The sequence below is a fragment of the Haematobia irritans genome, chromosome 3, assembly GCF_050003625.1.
Source record: "Haematobia irritans isolate KBUSLIRL chromosome 3, ASM5000362v1, whole genome shotgun sequence".
In the NCBI taxonomy this organism is placed as follows: domain Eukaryota; kingdom Metazoa; phylum Arthropoda; class Insecta; order Diptera; family Muscidae; genus Haematobia; species Haematobia irritans.
The window spans coordinates 130,742,088-130,753,373 of NC_134399.1; the positions used below are offsets into that span (position 1 = coordinate 130,742,088).

The window sequence follows — 11,286 nt, forward strand, 5'->3', positions numbered from 1 at the left end:
TTAAGTTAAACTATATCGGACTAAAACATTCTATATATATTCTTCTATAACTTTTGCTTAGGCAGGATCAGAGAAAAAATGATGGAAAAACTATTCATCAATTCGTTAATCCGTTTCTGAGTGATACACCACCAAATATCATCGTCATGCTTATCACGTTATGTTCCATCATCAAGAACACCGTCATTACATTGTTCACCAATGTAGCATTCACGACTCTAAACAATGTGCTAGTGTATATCGATGCGAACATGTGGGCCTTATGCTATCTCTATTCGATATAAAAGCAACACGAGCGAGGTAGAGATAGTGCTTCCACATACCTGGAATTAATTTCTTTCTAGAAATTACAAATATTTTTTCCTCTTGTGCTGCTTGTAGTCTATCGACATTGCACACACATTCATAAGTGGATGCAAGAAAATCTAAATGTTTCCATGAAATATTCATGGCCTATTCATTTTATACGAAAATATTCCAAGTTGTATTTCGTTAGTCAAAAAATTATTTGAAGGCATCGGATGTATTTATTTCAGGATGTGTGAATTCATAGTCTCTCATGTTTGAATTTGAAGGTCAATCAGTCTATTCAAGGTGAAGTTGACTGCTGAGTAAGGGTTTGATATTAGATAGAAATGATCAGAAAATTAATTTAAGAACAAGTGAATTGAAGTTAAAGTTGGATGCTTAATTTAAAAAAAAAATTGGGGAATTTCTAAGAAGCATGTATACACGCAATGAAAAAAAAAAACGTTTGGAAAAACAGTACATCATTGCAAATTGTTTAAATTGCTTTTTCCTGTCACTAGAATTTTTTCTCTATTCTAAAAAAAAAATTTGTTGTGTGAAAATCTGATTTATAATTATTATTCAATAAAATTAAATTTTTTTTATAAAACTGGAGTACCTCATTCTACACTTGTTTTTTTTTTAATTTCTTCGAAAATTTCAAAATTTTATAACCAAAATAATTTTTTGTTACAAAACTTTTGAACTCACGACCCTTTGTATGCAAGGCGAGCATGCTGGCTATTGCTCCACGGTGGCCAAATAAAGGTATGTTCCTGTTAACTAAAGTTTTGTTTTTTTTACTATTTTTATGTCAGCCTGATAGGACTGAAGGAATTGGTATTATTATGCTATTGAAAAGAAAATGCCAGATACCCATCTTACAAGCCTGACTATACATATGTTTCAGTGTTGGCTAATCCACATTTCCATAGTCTCTAGTAAGATCTGGCTGGGTGAGGTGATACAGTTGTTTTTAAAATTTTTTCTTTTTGAGTGTACCATCGTTTAGCGATAAAAAGTTTATTTGGAAAAAAAGTATTCCTATCTTGTGATAAACGATGACGTATTATGTTAAATGGGATTTAAAAACAATTTTATAAAGACCAGCTCAATAGCGCATTTATTGCAAAAATACCAAATTTTTTACGAACCAACCTATGGCTCTCAATGTTTACGGGCATGCCGGTTTACATCACCTGTTTATCCACATTGTACTCTCAGTTCGAATTGCGCTTTTGTTACTGTGTAGTTAGTTTGCATTATACAAGAGACACGCATTCCATTCACATCTGTGTGAGGGACGTAAACAATGCGAGTGTTCGTTCATACACTCGGCTCTCTTCCTCTCTGTACATTGTGGTTCAGTTAAATTCACGTGCACTGAACATATGTCAGCCGGCTTCAGACCTGCAGTCAGTATTACGACGGCAATAACAACCATGTTTACAGAAGTCACTCATGCATTGGAATTGACAGGGATGGAAGTTTTACAAAGTGCCACAAGACACGTGGGAGTAAAATTTTAATATTTTGTCTTAGAATATTTAGCTTATTTAAATATTATATGAATAAATACACTACTTCCTTTACTTCTGGCTTTGAAAGTTAACATACACTCTAAGAAAATTAAAAAACGTCTCCTGGAAAAGAAAGAAACAGTTAATGTTTTCCAAATTGGCATACTTTGTATTACACTCTTATAAACATATACCGTCGAAATGGCAGGCAGATCGGACTGTTATTTTTATTTTAACCGGTTTTATTAAGTGCAACCAGGTATCCGCGGATTTCATGATAATGAAAAATGAGCAAAATGGGTCGGTGTTTCAGTTTTTGTTTTAAGAAGGTTAGGTTAGGTTAGGTTAGGTGGCAGCCCGATGTATCAGGCTCACTTAGACTATTCAGTCCATTGTGATATCACATTGGTGACTTCTTCTCTCTTATCACTGAGTGCTATCCGATTCCATGTTAAGATCAATGACAAGGGACCTCCTTTTTATAGCCGTTCGGGCGTTCCACATTATAGCCGTTCGGGCGTTACACTTAGAAAAGCTTTGAACCCTCAGAAATGTCACCAGCATTACTGAGGTGGGATAATCCACCGCTAAAAAACTTTTTTGGTGTGCGGTCGAAGCAGGAATCGAACCCACGACCTTGTGTATGCAAGGCGGACATGCTAACCATTGCACCACGGTGGCTCCCTTGTTTTAAGAAGGAAACTCTCGAAATAAATTTTCTTGGATGTCTACAATCGTGTTAAAACTTGGTTTATCAATTTCAATGTAAGCCGCGCCCACGTCGCCTTGTATAAAGTGTCTAAACTGTACTATCCCTCATTGGAAGATCCCCATATGAAGGTGCGAAGAACTATTGGCATTTCACATGTATACCTGAAAATGTGAAATTTTTAAATTAAGGATTTTGCATTTGGCGTTAACAGGACTATATCCAACAAGATGATCTTTTTCTGGGATTCACAAGGGTGATTCTCAAAGAATATCTGGAGAGGGGTAAAAATATGAAGGGAATGTACTATTTTTTGGGTTGATGCGACAATTTATTGAAGAACAAAAATATACGGCCGTAAGTTCGGCCAGGCCGAATCTTATGCACCCTCCACAATGGATTGCGTTGAAACTTCTACTAAAGACTGTCATCCACAATCGAATTTCTTGGATTGTGGTAATAGCTACCGATGGTATTGGGGCTATATATGATTATGGCCAAATCTGAGGGTCGGTTTATATGGGGGCTATATATAATTATAAACCAATATGGACCAATTTTTGCATGGTTGTTAGACTTATACCACATACCAAATTTCACCCGGATCGGATGAAATTTGTGTGTCTAAGAGGCTCCGCAAGCTAAATCTGGGGGTCGGTTTCTATGGGGGCTATATATAATTATGGACCGATATGCATGGTTGTTATAGACTGCATACTAACACCAGTACTAAATTTCAACCGGGTCGGATGGAATTTGCGTCTCTAAGAGGCTCCGCAATCCAAATCTGGGGGTCGGTTTATATAGGGGCTATATAATTATAAACCAATACTGACCAATTTTTGTTGTTAGACACCTATACTTACACCACGTACCAAATTTCAACCGGATCGAATGGAATTTGCGTTTCTAAGAGGCTCCGCAAGCCAAAACTGGGGGTCGGTTTTTATGGGGGCTATATATAATTATAAACCAATATGGACCAATTTTTGTTGTTAGACCAAATTTCAACCGGATCGGATGGAATTTGCGTCTCTAAGATTCTCCGCAAGCCAAATATGGGGCCGGTTTATATGGGGGCTATATATAATTATGGACCGATATGCATGGTTGTTATAGACCGCATACTAACACCACGTACCAAATTTCAACCGGATCGGATGGAATTTGCGTCTCTAAGAGGCTCCGCAAGCCAAATCTGGGCGTCGGTTTATATGGGGTCTATATATAATTATAAACCAATATGTACCAATTTTTGTTGTTAGACACCATAAACTTATACCACGTACCAAATTTCAACCGGATCGGATGAAATTTGTGTGTCTAAGAGGCTCCGCAAGCAAAATCTGGGAGTCGGTTTATATGGGGGCTATATATAATTATGGACCGATATGCATGGTTGTTATAGACCGCATACTAACACCACGTAACAAATTTCAACCAGATCGGATGGAATTTGCGTCTTTAAGAGTCTCCGCAAGCCAAATCTGGGGGTCGGTTTATATGGGGGTTTATATTATATTATTGACCGATATTGACCAATTTTTGCATAGGTGTTAGAGATCATACACTTACACCAGGTACCAAATTTCAACTGGATCGGATGAATTTTGCTTCTTTCAGAGGATCCGTAAGCAAAATCTGGGGATTGGTTTACATGCACTGAAAAAAAAGCATACTCGGTTCCAAAGATTTTGTCTTTACTTTAAAAAAATTTGTATTGATTCCGAGCCAAAGAAGCGGAGAATACAAGTAAGGATACTTTTAAGACACAATTCTCTTTTAAATTTAGGTTTTGTGTACTTGCTTCTAGGAAGCAATTTTTAATTTTTCGCTTTCTGAGCTTTTTTTTTTCATATGCTATAAAAGTCCTTTAAAAACGAGTTAACGGCAACTTTATTTTCCAAATTAGGACTCGAATTCCAGTAGAAATTATGCTATGTTTGAAGTAAAAAACTTCTTTAAAATAAAGTTTTGAAAAACATGTCCTATATTTGAACGATTTTTTGCTGTGTAGTTAAGATGCAAAAAGACAACAAATTTAAAGACAATTTCATTAAATTTAAAGAATTTTTCTGAATTATTAAAGTCAAGTTGACCTTAGCCTATAATTTTTTTCTGTCATGTTAAGATACCCATTTTTAAGTCAAATCACTTAATTATAAGGACAATACGACTTCATTGAAAAGTTTATCGACTTTTGGACAAGGAAAATAACTTTATTTTAGAGAAATGCGTCTTCTAAGCTAAGCAAAATTTGTATTCGTATTTTAAAGACATGAAATCTTTGACCTCACGACAATATTTTTTTCAGTGTGGGGGCTATATATAATTATGGACCGATATGGGCCAATTTGCGTGGGTGGCCATATATAAACACCACTTACCAAATTTCAACAGGATCGGATGAAATTTGTTTCTCTAAGAGGCTCCGTACGACAAATCGGTTTATATGGGGACTATACGTAAACCCTCCTCGTATTACAGTGGACCTAACAATCTTTTTTTTTGTCTTGTATAACAACAAACAGCTGCCTGTTTTAACCTAAAAAGTGTGATAAAAACAATACTACTTCCCATCTCTGGCAGAAGGCAGTACACGTAAACAATACCAAAAATAGTGTAGAATTTGTTTTTTCTACAGCAAAAACACATTTACACTGTTTGTATTAAATGCGATGATATGCTGAGTGGGTGAGATACTGAATGTACTGAGATTTTAACTGCACTGAGACATTCTATAACGCCAATCTCTTTGTCTCACGATGAGTGTAAATTTTATCGACTTTTGCGCAAATGTCAGTGTTTATGTTACACATGTTTAATGTGCTCAATACATGTGACTTCTGATGTTTGTAATGTAGATCTCATAATCAAATCGTTTTAAATCCGTAAACAATGGCAAAAATAATAATGAATCATAAAATTAAACAAATAAAAAAAAAATATCATAGTAATAAGACTTGTCAATAAGATCTGATATGAAATCTAAAAACTTCAATGAAAAGGTTAAAAACGATGATCTGAAGGGACAATTATGAATATATTCATGAATAGATATAAATATAAAGAATTCAAAGAGTAGTTTATTCCTATAGCTCTTAAAAAACACCCTTTACTTTTTACTATTTATAATATTTTTTATATAATATTTTTTTTTTCTTCGTTCACCCATGATATCAAATCGTTGGCCTGAACTCGGTGAAACTAAGCTAAGCTAATAGTACGATAAAATATTGATTGGTCGCAAATACGATTCACGTTTAAATTGGATTAAATTTTTTCTTAGCAGAATCTTCAAAATTTAAATAAGAAAGCTTGTATACAATATGCATTTTTTCCATTTTAATTTAAAATAATCAGAAATGCACTTTTAAATTGTTTAAATAAGATTTATTTTATGTATATTTGATTTAAGGGATTTTGATTTATTTTTTTAAATCCAGACAAATGTCTGCTTCGCAGAAAAAATGAAAATTTTACTAAACCAATTAGAAAATTAACTGACATAATTAACTTTTTAATTAAACTAGAAAATAAAGCAAGTAAGAAAATGATTAACGTTTTTTTAATGTTTTCGATTAAAATGTTAATTATCCTAAATAATATTTTAATTAAATAAAAAAATTAAAATAATTAAATTAAAAAATTAAAATTAAATTAATTAAAAATATTTTTGAAAATTTTGCTCGGAAATAATTAGTTCATATATTTATATATACCATCAAAAAATGCGTAAGTACACACAAAAAAAATTCTGATTCAATCACGAAATTAATTGATCCAATTAGTTTTTTAATTGAAATGTCTTCAATCACAGAAATGATAGTATCAATTAAAAAATTAATTGACAGTCAATTAAAAAATTAATTGATCCAATTAAATATTTAATTGATACTTTTAATTTGTGCGATTGATTTTTATTTCAATTAAAAATTTTGATGAATCAATTAAGTTTTTAATTGAATATTTTTTAAAACTCAATTAAGATTTTAATTGGAGAAATTTTCGTGAAATTTTTTTCTGTGTACTTGAGGTGAAAAACTGCTTACGAAAATTATGTAGTAATGAGAGTTTTTGCGAGGTGCACTATTATTATTATTAAATTATTAAATTTATTGTTATTCTTAACTCAAATCCATGGAAAACCCATAGTTATAAATTAAAAATACATAAGAAAGTGCTAGATCGGATGTACTTTTTAATTGAATCAATTAAAAAATCAATGAAGTAAAAAAGAGGTTAACTCGAATTTATATAATTGATTGTCTCAAACAATTAATAGAGGTTTGCGATTAAAATTATAATTAAATCAATAAAAAAAATAATAATTGCAAATGTCGTCGAAATCAATTCTATTTTTAATCAAGTATATATATCATGTCAAAATAATTCTATGATTACGTGGTTGAAGAAATTGGAAAATTTTCAATTAAAAAATTAAATGTAATTATTAATTTCGTGTTTGAATTTCAACAAAATTTTATCTCTGTACAATTTTTATACCCTCCACCATAGGATGAACTTTGTCATTCCGTTTGTAACACATCGAAATATTGCCCTAAGACCCCATAAAGTATATATATTCTGGGTCGTGGTGAAATTCTGAGTCGATCTAAGCATGTCCGTCCGTCCGTCCGTCTGTTGAAATCACGCTAACTTCCGAACGAAACAAGCTATCGATTTGAAACTTGGCACAAGTAGTTGTTATTGTTGTAGTTCAGATGGTATTGCAAATGGGCCATATCGGTCCACTTTTACGTATAGCCCCCATATAAAGGGACCCTCAGATTTGGCTTGCGGAGCGTCTAAGAGAAGCATATTTCATCTGATCCGGCTGAAATTTGGTACATGGTGTTGGTATATGGTCTCTAACAAAATTGGTCCACATCGGTCCATAATTATATATAGCCCCCATATAAACCGATCCCCAGATTTGGCTTGTGGAGCCTCAAAGAGAAGCAAAGTTCATCCGATCCGGCTGAAATTTAGTACATGGTGTTGGTATATAGTCTCTAAAAACCATGCTAAAATTGGTCCACATCGGTCCATAATTATATATAGCCCCCATATAAACCGATCCCCAGATTTGGCTTGCGGAGCCTCAAAGAGAAGCAAATTTCATCCGATCCGCCAGAAATTTGGTAGATGATGTTGGTATATGGTCTCTATCAACCATGCAATAATTGGTCCACATCGGTCCATAATTATATATAGCCCCCATATAAACCAATCCCCAGATTTGGCTTGCGGAGCCTCTTAGGTTAAAGGTTAAAGTGGCAGCCCGATTAAGATTCAGGCTCACTTAGACTATTCAGTCCATTGTGAGCCTCTTGGAGGAGCAAATTTCGTCCGATCTTGCTGAAATTTGGTACATGGTGTTGGTATATGGTATATAACAACCATGCAAAAATTGGTCCACATCGATCCATAATTATATATAACGCCCATATAAACCGATCCACAGATTTGGCTTGTGAAGCCTCAAAGAGAAGCAAATTTCATCCGATCCGCCTGAAATTCGGTACATGGTGTTGGTATATAGTCTCTAAAAACCATGCTAAAATTGGTCCACATCGGTCCATAATTATATATAACCCTCATAAAAAATGATCTCCAGATTTGGCTTGTGGAGCCTCAAAGAGAAGCAAATTTCATTCGATCCGCCTGAAATTCGGTACATGGTGTTGGTATATGGTCTCTATCAACCATGCAATAATTGGTCCACATCGGTCCATAATTATATATAGCCCCCATATAAACCGATCCCCAGATTTGGCTTGCGGAGTCTCTAAGAGAAGCAAATTTCATCCAATCCGGTTGAAATTTGGAACATGGTGTTAGTATATGATCTTTAGCAACCGTGCCAGAATTGATCCATATCGGTCCATAATTATATATAGCCCCCATATAAATCGTTCTCCAGATTTGACCTCCGGAGCCTCTTGGAGGAGCAAAATTCATTCGATCCGGTTCAAATTTGGAACGTGGTGTTAGTATATGGCCGCTAACAACCATAGCAAAATTGGTCCATATCGGTCTATAGTTATATATAGCCGATCTCCAAACGCACAAAAATTGGTCCATATTGGTTCATAACAACATTTTATTTCTATAGAAAATTTTGTTAAAATTTAATTTCTATAGAAAATTTTGTGAAAATTTTATTTCTATAGAAAATTTCGCAGTGTGAAAGTTGGGTTTCAAAGTACAGCAAAACCTCTCAAAAGTGAAACATTCCTAAATTTTATCAACATTTGTGAGAGCTTAATTTTAATGTGTTAATATAGCAAACATTTCACGGCATTTGGTTAGTTATGAGAGGTATCCGGTTTTCAGAGCGTTCAAGTTTCAGAGGTTTCACTGTATTTCATAGAAGTTTTAGTCTTGAAATAATTATCAAAGTAATTACGTTAAAGAGAAAATATTTGTATATGGTTAAATTTCTATTGTAAAAAAAATAATATCACAGAAATATTTTTTTTTCAATAATAAAATTAATTGATTCAAATAATTTTCAATTCAAAATGCTTCACGGAATTGATAATATCAATCACGAAGTTGATAATATCAATCACCGACATCAAATAAAACAAAAATAATCGATGCAATTGAAAATGTGTGATATTTTTGATTGAATATTACTGAATATTAAAAAATTAATTAACTCAATCAATATTTTGATTGGATTTTTTTCAAATTGTGCGTTATTACAGGAGAAAAAAAATTCTGATAAAAATTTCGTTATGAAAATATAGAAATAATATTTTGACAAACATTTTACATGATATTCTATAGAAATACAATTTTTTCTATAGAAATAAAATTTTTACAAAATTTTCTAAGGAAAAAATTTTACAAAATTTTCTAAAGAAACAATTTGACAAAATTTTCTATAGAAATACAATTTTAACAAATTTTTCTATAGAAGTAACATTTTGAGAAAATGTTCTATAGAAATAAAATTTTGACAAAATTTTCTAGCATTTTTTTTGGAGAAAAATGTTTTTTGATAAAAATTTCGTTATGAAAAGTTAAAGATGTATAACTTACATTTTTATTAATTAATAATCTTACTATTACTTTGATTAAACAATTAATTAACTCAATCAATATTATTATTATTATTATTATTATTATTATTATTATTATTATTATTATTATTATTATTATTATTATTATTATTATTATTATTATTATTATTATTATTATTATTATTATTATTATTATTATTATTATTATTATTATTATTATTATTATTATTATTATTATTATTATTATTATTATTATTATTATTATTATTATTATTATTATTATTATTATTATTATTAGTTTATTTAAAATCATAATAAATTATGAAGATAAATACAATAAAATGAAGGTACTAACAACTAAGGTTTTCGACCTAAACTCAATCAATATTTTGATTGGTTGGTTTCAAATTCTGCGTTATTACAGGAGAAAAAAAATTTCTGATAAAAATTTCGTTGTGAAAAGTTAAAGATGTATAACTTACATTTTTATTAAACTTAATAAACTTACTATTTTTGAATAAATTGAAAATTTGTACTATTTGTATGCTTGTCAGCTTTTTTGTTAGATTTTTTTGTTATCTTATGTTTTTTTTTGTACCGCACGAATAAAATTTTAATACATTCTCTGCACTCTGACCAACTGCTTTGTTATTTATTTTATTTCACAATTTCTATATTGAAATGTATATATTTGTTCTTTTTAAAATTCATGAATTCATATGTTTTTTTTTTAATTTTAATTATTTTTATGTTTTTCTATTGTGCCCCCGAAAATATTTAACTTATATAGTTACAAAATGTTTAATAACTGAATTTTTTAAAATGTTTATTTTATATTTAAGTTTCTCTAAATATTCACTATAAAAAAATTTTTAGTATGTTTTGCATGTACTTATTAAATTTGTTTTTAATGTATAATTTTTAGTAGAACAATTTCTTTGATTAAATCAACAGACACTATTATTTTTTTTTTAATTACAGTTTTACATTTAATTTTATTTAATTTATATTGAATTTTATTCATTTATTCATTCAATCCAGACAATGAAAATTTGTAACTTTAAATATATATATATTTTTAAATTACATACATTTGTATATTATTTTATTTTATTTCATTCACTCTGTTTTTGATTTGCTTATTTGTTTATCTTTTTGTTTTTAATTTGAACAATTGTTGCACTGAGATATTCTGTTTTTTTATTAGGTCTTCACTCCGACAATTTCGCACATAAACTAATGATTGACTTGTCTGAGAGTAAGAAATGGAATAAATTGCCTGACAAAATGTTGCCATATAGACAGTGGCATAGAATTCTGCTGTATTCTCCCTTTGTATTCGAGATGGCTGACGCTTAAGCTCGGTGTATGTGGAATTGAGAAACAAAATACAAACACATATACATATAAAGGTAGCCTCCATGCTAGCGATAAAAAAATTATTAACATAACACTTTTAATGAAAGGTAAGTGTAAGTCGAATTTATACATCTACTATAACATGTTCGTGGCGATATATGGTTTGTAATCAGAATCGCAGAAATTTTACGACTTGTTTAAAATTTGGAAAGGTTCATAAACTGAATAAACTATTTACGTGATATTAAAATAAAGTCTATAATGTTTGTTTCAAAAATGTTGCTTATTAAATTTAGAACATACATTTTGGAATTTTGGGGCTCCGTTAAAGTCTTATGTCTTTGAACTAATGCAAATTTTCCTTAAAGTAAAGAAA

At 30.9% G+C, this 11,286-nt stretch overlaps 1 protein-coding gene across 2 annotated transcripts in view; it reads right to left on the bottom strand.

Moving 5' to 3' along the window:
- Nucleotides 1–10,802, bottom strand: part of per (period circadian regulator) — a 34,778-nt gene extending 23,976 nt beyond the window's left edge. The window contains exon 1 of one of the 2 annotated variants that reach the window (XM_075299640.1): nucleotides 10,643–10,802. The gene's annotated coding sequence lies outside the window, so the exon portion shown is untranslated. Of the gene's footprint in view, nucleotides 1–10,059; nucleotides 10,299–10,642 lie in introns of those variants that run through there. The other variant, XM_075299641.1, reaches the window with a different exon arrangement.
- Nucleotides 10,803–11,286: the final 484 nt, after the last annotated feature.